Genomic DNA, 11496 nt, shown 5'->3' on the forward strand with positions numbered 1-11496 from the left:
CCTGAGAGACAATAAGGCTATAACTGCAGAGCTGCCCGAGCCCTTGGAGTTCACATCTGGCCATAACTCCCTAGGTGCTGGACTAGGAGCGACAAAATTTATAGCCAAGTTTTGGTCTTTTTGTTTTTAATCCTTTTATTCCTCCTCTTTATAATGGGAATGTTTATTTCATTCCATCATATGTTAGAAATACTAGAGTGTGTTGAGATGGCAATTGAGACTGGGCATAGTGGCATGTGCCTGTAATCCCAGCACTTGGGAGGCTGTAAACAGGAGAATCACTATGAATCTGATCTAGTAGTGAGACCCTGAACACCCTGTAGACCCTTCCCGAAAATACAAAAAGGAAAATAAATACTGAAACAGTTAAGAATTTGGTGAATTATACATGGGCTAAATGCATTTTGCATAATGAGATGAACATTGTCTTTTAGAGGCCAGGGGCAGAATATTATGGCTCATATGTAGAATGTCCCCCAAATCTTCTGCATTCAGAGGTGGGGTTGCTGTAAAGCAATTGAATCATGGGGGTACTATGCTCATCAGTGGATGAGCCCACTAATGATTTCATAGCTTAATATGCTATTGGGGGGGTACATGTTGGTCAGAAGAGGTATGTCACTGGGGGTAAAACTTGGAAAAGTGTATTTTTGTCCCAAGTTCTTGTCTGCTTCCGGGCTATCATCTTTCTTATACAATGCCTTTCTGCTATCCCATACTTACTTTGGAGCCAATCAACCATGAGTTGATTCTAAAACTATGAGCAAAATAAATGTCTCATCCTTTAAGTAGCAGGTGTGCAACAGTTTTTCTCAGTAGCAGGAAAGTGACTAGTATACCTTCTTCATCTTCACATCTATATAGTCACAGTAGGCAGAGTGTACTTTCCAACCATTTGACTTATAAGATTTGGCCATGCGACTCGCTGAGCTTAATGCACTACTAGGTGTGACTACAACCAGACTCTCTAACTGTGCTCACACAGTTTGGATTTTGCTCTTGTTCTATGATCTTCCACAAGAACATAAAATAAAACTATCCTAAATTCCCTACAGGCTTGTGAATCAGAACATTATATGGTGTTACAAGTCACAAGGATTTGTTATACAACATAATGGCAGCATTACAGCAGGAATATAGTGTCACAAGGTCTTCTTCTAAATATTAATGTGCTGACACTGGCTGATTCTAGAAGGAAGAGAAAGAGGGAGGAATGGAGGGAGAGAGGAAAGAAGAACGAAAAGGAAAGAAAAACAATACATAATAAAATATACTGCTGTTTTTCTAGAAGAGTATTAGGTACACTTTGCCCATAAACACTTGCTAATATTGCAGGAAAAGTAGCAGCTTCTACCATACCAGTCCATGGAGCAGTGTACTGAGACAAAGTTAGAACAATTAATTCTTCAGGAAATATCTAAAACTTATTGTATTAGGCCAAGGTTCTTCAGAAAAACAGAACATTTTGTGTGTGTGTGTGTGTGTGTGTGTGTGTGTGTGTGTGTGAGAGAGAGAGAGAGAGAGAGAGAGAGAGAGAGAGAGAGAGAGAGGAAGGGAGAGAGAGACAGACAGACATACACACACAGAGAGACACAGGCACACAGACAGAGTGACATCAGGGAGACAGTGAAAGAATTTAAGCAGCTGGCATACACAATTATCAAGGCTGAAAGTCCAGTCTTACTGGTCTGGAGGGGTGTGGGGTTGCACAGAAATATGTATGAGATGGATATGCAGAGATAAGAGACTCTTGGAGCTACACTCCCCAAACCTCCCAGAATGCATGGTTAGAGAATAAAAAATAGTCTATAGGGCCACAAGTCCAAGTAGGATTAAAACACATTGCCTTGAGGAATGAATGCTGGGGGTCTCATCCTCACTGTATTCTAATTTGTTACTTAGATTGCCCCTTAAGTTAGTCATGTAACAGACTAACTTTAGTGTGTCCTTCTTTTGGACTTCCCTGTCCTCTATATGAATTCATGCACTGACGTCTTTCTTTTGTCTTTATCTTTGCTTCCTGGTGATATCAATAAAATGCCACAGAAGCTTCAGTTCAGGGATAGATACATTTATTTGGCTGTCTCATGCTGAATGGTCTTAGTGAAGGGCAGTTCCTCTGAGACTTCTTGGAGATTAAATTGGACACTGACCTCAATTAATCTTTCATCCTCTGTACCACGTGAACCATGATGTCAGTGGCATATTTACAGTTCAAGGTTGTGCACTGTAGAACCAGAAAGAACTAGGGTTGCATGTGAAATCTTAAGGACATCTGGAGAAATCTCTCTTGCTCAGGAGAGGCTGGTCATTTTGTTATAATCAGGCCTTAAACTGATAGAACAAGGTCAAACCATACTACAGAGGACAATTTGATTTCTCCAAAGTCTATCAATTGAAATGTCAGCCTCATTCAAAGTTATCCTTATAGGGGCTGGGGAGATGAGTCAGTGGAATAAGTGCTTCCCTGGCAACTGCAAGGGCCTGAGTTCAATCCCTGGTTCTGCCAAAAAAAGTTATCCTTATAAATACGCCCAGGATAATGTTTGACCAACATTACAACACCCGTGGAATATTTGAACACTGCATGACCACCCATGTTGACACATAAAAAATTAGCCATCAAAGTCATCTTGAGATTAATATCGACCATATGGCTAAACTTAGTGCTTTGAAGTCAACATTAATCCAATATAACTATATACCCTAGTATATAGTTATACTATATAGGAATGGAATCAAGCAGTAGTAGTACATTAGCTGTCATCAAGAGCAAACAAGAAACTCCTTCAGATTCTCTCTTTTGGACTTTAGACATTGGATCCAATTGAATAAATCTTTACCAAGCAACAACTGCATAATTCCTAAGCTAAAACTTGAAGAGAAGGTTCAATAAAGCAGAAACACATCTCATTCACAAGGAATATTACAAATGAAGACCCAGAAAAAAGAGTGAAGACATGAATTTGTAAACATAAAGTGGGAGCCCGTTCTGATGCTGTCAGGATCTGACCAACCAGACTGAGATGACAGAGTCTTTATGCCACCCACAGTGAAGAATTGCCAAGGAACACCACTGGCCCATCCCCAGCTCGCTGATTTTAGTTTAGCTGATCTCTGCTTGGTGGCTCCCAGCTGCTCCCAGGATACTTAGCCAAGTGCTTTGTCTACCACCAAACCCAGCACTGGTGAGGGTTTCTATTTCCAAGAATATTGGCAAATACCTTCTGGAGTCACACTGTTTTACTGTGGAGCCAGCACAATGGGCACAGTGAGTCCCAGTGTCTGTTTTTTTCTAGTGGCTTTTAGTATATTATTCTTGTGCTGGATTTCTGGAATCTTGACAATTATATATCTGGGTATGTTTTTAATTGGGTTGATGTTATTTGGAGTTCTGTATGCTTTGGTTGCCTGGATGTCATATTGTTTCCCCAAATTTGGGAAGATTTCTGCTATAACTTCTGCTCATATTCTTTTAATATCATATGTATTGACTTCTTTCTCACTGATGCCTATTAGTCTCACGTTGTTCATCTTTGCATCGTTTTGCAGATGTTGAATTATTTTTTCCTGCATTCTAATTGTTTTTAAGAGATCTTACCTTTTCACTAGCTGTGACAGTTATCTTCAAGATCTGAAACTCTATCTTCACTTTCATTCAAATGGTTTTGCAAGCTTCTGATTGAGATTTTAAGTTCCTCTTATCTCTTTGACTCTGCTTCATGCAATCTATTTCTTTCCTATATTGCTCATTCGAGGATTCCATCATTTTTCCATTTTCTGCTAATTTTTAATCAGTGTCTTCTTTAGAAGAAGTTGTTTTTTCATTATAGTTATCCTTTCATTTTTACTTCAGATATTATTTCTGATCTGATTTCCTCTAAACCTATCTGCAGTTGTTTCTTTACTTCATACACTATTAATTTAGACATATCAGCTGTGTAATTCCTAATTTCTTCTGTGCTAGTGTCTCCTGCATTTGTTCTGGGTGGGCTTGGGGCCTGAGATTGCATTTTGCTCCTTCTCTTTGTCATTTTGTGTAGCACTGTCCTCTGACCTTTGGTGTAGAGCTTTGGTGCAGTTATAACCTTAGCACCTACCAAAATTCTTATCCAAGAGAGATTACATGGTTAAGGCAGTTATAGTTTTGTATTTACAGAACTACACTTAGGAACACTAATAATGGGTAGTGATATTTAGCAGTTGACAAACTTTTGTAACTAATGGGTTTGTATTTTAGACAGTAAGAGCAAGCATTATGTCTGTGTAGCTAAGCAGATATTAAATTGGAAATTTGAATTTAAGTTAGTTCCCCTAAATTCTGTCTGATCACCTCCCCTTGATGTACCTGGGGTCTTCCAGGCAGACTAGTTCACCCCAGTTGCCTTTTGCCCCCTCTCTCAGTCAAGAGAGAAAGAAGAAGGATGCTCTTATAGATCTGGGTCTGGTAAAGTATCTCAGCTTACAGGGTACGGATCTATGAAGCTTGAATTCATCCTGATGTGCCTGGATTTTGTCTGGCTGCTGTGCTCAGCTTCTTCCTGCTGCAGCCTGTGGAAGTGAATCCACTGTGTCCCTCTGGTAAGATGTTCTGCTCCTTGATTAGCTGGGTGATTCTTGTCCCCAGCCTCTCTGCAGGGACTCCAGCTGCAGTTTCACACTAGGCCTGTATATCAGGCCTGGGCTGGGTCTGGAGAGGTTCAGAGAGCACAGCAGAAGGTCTCACTCACATGCTGGGCCTGGGCTGGGTCTGGAGGGTACTGGCCGGTACAGTGGAGCAGAAGTTCTCCCACACACATGCCAGGCCTGGATGCAGAACCCACACCCACAAGAATCAATCACAAATTCCAAAAGCCACCCCAAGACTGCAAGAAGCTTTGGGGGGACAACTAGACACAAACCATAACAACCATGTTATTTGCTCATCTTTAAACCAATCACTGAAGCTACTGTAATGGGGAAAATCAATCAAGGCTCTGTCTCCAGCTAAAGGTCAATCCTACTCCAACTGCTTGGCTGGGAGTGGAAATGGGAGATGTGGTTTCAAGCTATTATTTTCATAAAAGGAAAGGAGAAACTAGGCAGCAAATAGCAAACACTCACTGTGGCTGAGAAATAATTTTATAATGATGTAAAAATTTGTATAAATCTTTGATGTTGGTTCTAAAGTTTCCCAGCACTGTGCAAAGTGTTTCCCATTGTAGACATTAATATTTAGTAATGCCTCACTTCATGAACACTTCTGTTGGCTAAAACTTTGGCTCACAAACAAAAATATTTTGCAAAATCTTCATTCACAAGTCTACCTCATGTAACAAACACAGCTGGAACCACCTTCTCCACAAGAACACATGAACAGGGCCATCTTCCCCAGAATTGTGGAAGGAATTAAATCTGTGTATGAACCAACATGCCACTCTATTATCTGTAATAAATGTCACCAAGCAGTTGAGGCTTGTCCTTGATTGTGGCACTGTTGGAAGTCTACAGCCATGTGAGGTGGGACCTGGGACAAGGAGCTAAATCACCAGTGCTCAGGAGTGCCCTTGGGACACACACCCCCCCTTCCCTCTCTCCGCTTCCTGGATCTTGGCTTAATAGGTTTGTGAATAATGATGTGGATCTCTGCACCCACCTTAACTCTGAGCTAGGATGCAAGGCCCAGCAAGCTGAAGTAGGCACTATGCCCTTTGCTACACTAAGAGTTTTCCAACCTAGTAGTATCTGGCATGTCCTCCAATCAAGAGAGCAACACTCACATAGTTTAATTCAGCCAGGCTAATGAGGGGACACTCCCTCCAGCTGCTGACATCCAACAGGCAGCCATATGTGTGTGTGAGACACATTCAGGAGAAGTCTGCAAGCCTGCATACTGCTGGGGAGGGAGGCTAATGACCATGACTCAGGAGCCTGAGGCACTGAGCCTGTTGAATGTGGCCAATTCAGGTTTTGTTGTAGTTTAATTTTAAAGAGAGAGGGAAAAAAACGTAAAAACAAGAACAAAGACAAGCAAAAACAAAACACAGAATAAAAATGGTACAGAATTTCAAAACAAGCACACAAATTAACAATTCTTATAATACATATTGTTACAATCAAATTTGTTGCTCAGATTACCAGATATAGGTATGTAAAATGTATCAAGCAATTAAACATTAATTCTTCCTTTCATAACATAATGATATATGTGCACCCATGTTTATAGCAGTACAATTTGTCATCGCTAAATCTTAGAAGCAACACAGATTCCCAGATGTGTTGTTTCTGGGCTACAGAGATAGATCAGTGGTCTAATCCCAGTGCCTGGGAGGCTGAGACAGAAGGATCACTATGAGTCCAAGCTGCACAGCGAGACCCTGTACCAAATAAATAAAAGGTATTAAAAATGCTTTTTGAAAGCTATGTTATTTTTATACAATGCAGTATTATTCAGTTATAAAGAAGATAAATTTGAGTCTTTTTTAGGTAAATGGATGCAACTAGAGGCTATACTTATAAGTGAAATAAGTCAGACTCCCATGTATAAAATTGTTTTTTAGAGTAGGAAGAATTGATTGAGAAAGAAAGCTTCTTTCTTTTATATTATGTATGTAATATGAGGAGTACAGGGTCTCACTACACAGGCCAGACTCCCTAGTGATCCTCCTGTTTACAGCCTCCCAGGAGCTGGAATTACAGATGTGCATCACCACGTCCAGTCTCAATCGCTCTGTCAGCATGCACTGGGGACAGGGCTGACATGGCAGGCTGGGGTTTGAACACCAGTCCCTGAGTCTGCCTAAGCAAGGGCTTTAATTTTCTGATCTATCTTGAACAGCTATGGAGACATCAGCAGAAGAATCAGTAATGTGCACAAGTACTCTCTTGTGCTGCTGTCAGAGTATCTAATGCCATCTGATTTTGGAGGGTGGCTTGCCTCAATAATTTTATGCTGGGAGCCATGGAAGCTGGAAAATTGGTCAAATGTGTATAGGTGGACCTAAGCCTCAATGCCTAAAGCAAACAAGCTATCTCAGTCCTGAGATGAGCATCCTGACTGGTTAATGTCAGCTATTAGTCACTAGGCAACCTTGTGTCATATGTCACTAACTTTGCAAAGGTAGTAACTTTACAAAGGTAAAATAAATTTATAACTTTGCAAAGGTATAAATAAACATCCATATTATTGCTCGTGGGGTTGTCTCACCAACTAGGCAGATGAGTCACCACCTAACTCAGTTTTTGTCTTCTTGTCTATCTTTTCCTCATTCCTGCCACTGTTTCTCCCCTGGTAGAATGGATCACACTGAGATCCATGGATCCTTATAATTTTACTTCTTCATTCAGGAGAGACAGATCAGCTGAGGTGTCATTTTTAAGACCCAGTGAGTATAGTTAGTTGAGGCCTGGATGTGTTGCATGATATCCTCTAATCCTAAGAAAGGGATAAAGATAGAAGCCAGATGATCGAACCAGTGAAACATACTTCTAGACCATCAATTCCATAGGTAGGGTAAGTTTGCAGGTTTGTTAATACTTTTGACGCTCCTGCCTTATAACCTTGCAAATCCCAGCTTGCATCTTCCTATCCATCCAGGGGTAGCCAGGGACATAATTTGGTTCCACAGGACTAATTAGTGCCACTGGGACTTCTGCTGTAATTCTGGAGTGATGAAGTCAGTTTGTTGGAAACCAGTCTTTAGCCTGTAAAGTTATTGTGTGTACACATTGTAGGGAGGAGGTGTCCATCCTAAGTACTTATTAGAGTTAGGCCAATGAGAATAGGAGTGACTTTTATGTTCCTAACATAAGCCCTTTTTACTAGTCTAGATATCCCATAGTTGGGGTTAACCACAGATAATCATCCCATATCTGAAAATAGCCATCTTGATTTTTTAAATTAATTTTATTGACAAACAAATAGCAATGAGACAGTTTCAAAACTGATTAATAGGATGGTTTCAATAATTAATACATTGTATATTGTTGTCTTCATAGGGGTTATTCATAGTACAAGATGCAGACATGATATCCTGTCCAAACACTATTAGTACAAATCTTTCTTCTCATTGAATTAAGAGAAAGTAGGTGTCTATCTATTCTATTTGCATACACAGATACAAAATGGTCCTTCATTTGTATAACCTTTTTTGGTTTAGTTTTGTCAGAGATGGGTATTTCATTGCCATTTAAATACTGTAGGTGTGTGAATTCAGCAAAATAATCCAATATAGTACAGTAGTCTGTAATTGTAGTGGGTTTTTATTGGCTCTCAGAATAGGACCCTTACTTTTATTTAATAGAGGTCCTACTAGAGCCTCTAAGATGCTTTAGTGGCACTGTTAGATTACATTATGTTAGTATCATTAAGAGTGCAGTTTATTGACCACTCAGCTACCTTGCAATCGTGGGCTAAACTATGACAATCTTGTGCAGTTCATTCCACTCATCTCCTTGGAGTGGGGATACCCAGTTAGGAAGTCTTGGTGTACTACACAAGGGAGCATGCTACGCATATCCAGCAAGGTGTCTGCTGTGATGACTGGGCAGTTAATGGTGCTGTGGGCTCATGCTGGCGCAAGCAAGTGCAGTGAGCATGAGTGCCAGAGGAGCCATGGCAGGGCTGGGCTGTCCTCTCATCCTGGAGCTGTATTCGCTCCACTAAAATTCATCTCTGCACATATTTGTAGAGAACAATGGTGTTTTTTTCCTCAAATTTGTGATTACCAAAAAAGTAAACAACTCTTTAATTAGCACACAAAGTCAAAGTTACTTGATTTAAAGGTACAAAAGCAAGAAAGTATAAACACTCTACATTAGAGTCATTTGTGTGGCAGGTAAATACCATTTTAAAATATTTTTAATGGAAAACTGGCTTATGAATCAATTTACAGAAAATTAAAAATCATTGTTTGATACCAACTTTAACTACACAGGGAAAAAACTGCTCTCTATTCTTCTGTCTTTGTTTCAGCCTCTGTATCTTCTGCTTCTTGCCTTTTAAAAAAAAAAACACTGTTTTGTAAGGCTAATGTCTCTTTTGACATGAGCAAACTTTTTTTTTTTTAATGTAACATCTTTCCATACAAAGTTAAGGGCAATGAAAACAGACCTCCAGAAATTTTCTGTTGTGTGGAGTGGAAAATAAAATCAGCATATTGAATAGAAAACCATTTATTTTCTCTTCTGTTGGCCTATCTGCACAACAAATTTCACATTTCTTACATGTGTGCCCAAGTAATTTCTTTCTCTCTTTTTTTTTCTGAACTACATCAATCTGGGGAAAATTTTGTAGGCTGGTGTCTCTCTCTCTGTCTCTCTCTGTCTCTCTCTGTCTCTCTCTCTCTCTCTGTCTCTCTCTTTCTCTTATTGCCTTCAAAATATGGCTCTGCAAATGCTTTCTGTTTGACTTTATCTTTACAGTAAAACCTTGGCTTGTGAGCATAATTCATTCCAGAAACATTTTTGTAATCCAAAACCCTTGTTTATTTAAATGAATTTCTCTATAAGAAATAATGGAAATAGATGGAAGGAAGAGGAAGCTAACGATTCCCTGCTCAACCCCAGCCCCACACCCAGCGCAAGCAACAGCTCTGGCCCAGCTCCACCCCTCTGTCCACCTGATCACATCCTCCCTCTAATAACTGTCAGAAGCCATGGCTGGTGTCTTCTCCTATCTATCATCTGCCTGCCCTGGGCTTAGGCTCCTGGCTCTGGCTGGAGCTGGTTCTCTGGTCACTGACTTTCTGCTCTTCCCAAAACCTGTGCAACCCATTTGCAAGCAGCACTGGAGACTGTATGCCCCAAGCGCTGAGTACCCAGACCTCCCAAAGCACACCCAGATCTCAAAAAGCACAACTGTATGGCAAGTCACCTGGCCATAGACCCAGCAGTCTATCCAGGTTCTGTGATAAGACCACACCCCCTGGTTGGACACTAAATCAGTGCATCCAGACTTGAGTGGACAACCCCAGCCAACCTTCCTTTATCAAGACTGTGGGCTTGGTGTCCAAGATGAGGAGACCTATGAGGTATTTGCTGAGGTATTCAACCCTATGATTAAAGAGCAACACAAACAATGGCTATGACCCCTGGACCATGACGCACATAACTGACCTGGATGCCAGTAAGATCCATTCTGGTTACTTTGATGAGTGGTATCTATTGTGCTCAAATATCAGAGCTGGCCAGAGTATCCAGGGAATCAGTCTGCCTCCATCCTGCTCCCAGGCCAAATGCTGAGAAGTAGAATGTGTCATGGTGGATACACAGTGGCCTGAAGATTGACCTGCTGGATGCTACTACAGACTCAGTGGGATGATGAAGGCAGAACAGCAGCAGCTTTTTGATGACCACTTCCTGTTTGATAATCCATTGTCCTCACTGCTCATTGCAGCAGGAATGGCTTGAAGCTGGCTGGATGCTTGTGGAATCTGGCACAATAATAAGAGCTTCTTGATGTGGATGGAGCAGCTGAGCATTTGGGATACATCTTAATCTGTCCGTCTAACCTGGGCACTGGACTCTGAGAAGCAGTGCGCATCAAACTATCCCTGCTAAGCAAAGACAGGTGATGGCCAAAGATCCTGGAGAACCTGAGGTTCCCGAAGTGTGGTACCAGAGGACACTGCTGCCACAGGCAGTGTCTTTGACATCTCCAACTTGGACCAGCTGGGCAAGTCAGAGGTGGAGCTGGTACAACTGGCTATCAATGTAATGAATTATCTGACTGACTGCAAACATCTGGAGAGAGGCCAGGACATCTACATCCTTGCACCTCTTGTCCACAGCAAGCACTAACTCACCATCTATGACAGATGAACCAAGATTCCCAGGACTTTTTCCCGTTTAGTGGTAGACAATTCTACTTGCCCTGGGCCTGTCCCTCACCTCCATCCCAGTAAAGACACCTTGCAGTAGAGCAGTGCTCAGAGCCCAGCACATCCAGAAGCAAGAGGAAAAACAGGGGGCTGCTAGGAAGTACAAAGCAATAAGCATGGAAACAAAAGTAAAATAACTGAGAAATTGGACCAAGATGAAAAGCTGGTAGACATCACTGAATCCTACAACACAAATCATTCAAACACTGGCATAATTCTAAAGAACAAGAACAAGATTATGGAATGTGTGAAATTTTTATTATGCTTTACACTGCATATTTGTGTCAACATTGTGTAAGACTGACTTTTCCAGACTTACAAATGAATCTGACTTTGGAACATCCACCCAGAAAAGAATTGGTTCATAAATTGGGGGCTTACTGTATAGGTAATAATGTCTTACTGTCTGGAGATTTACTCAGGCTGGAGAATGCACTCCTATAAACAGGATTATCCTTGAGAATCTTTGGGCAGTACTCAGCCTCCTCCAAGGCCTTACAACTTAAGGAAGAGCCCTGTGGAATGGGCTTGGCAGGTTCCTAAAGAGTCACTTGCTTAAATCTGGTTTTAAATGTCTCATTGTCTTCACTTCACTCTTGATAATGAATAGCTGAAAACTTATCAAACAAATCCAGAG

The 11496-nt window shown here is 41.0% G+C and overlaps 1 pseudogene; it reads left to right on the plus strand.

Annotated features, from left to right (window-relative positions):
* Window positions 1-9635: 9635 nt before the first annotated feature.
* LOC101560389 lies at window positions 9636-10779 on the plus strand (annotated as a pseudogene).
* Window positions 10780-11496: the final 717 nt, after the last annotated feature.

This window comes from Octodon degus, unplaced genomic scaffold (assembly GCF_000260255.1).
Source record: "Octodon degus isolate 3935 unplaced genomic scaffold, OctDeg1.0 scaffold00125, whole genome shotgun sequence".
Taxonomy (NCBI): Eukaryota; Metazoa; Chordata; class Mammalia; order Rodentia; family Octodontidae; genus Octodon; species Octodon degus.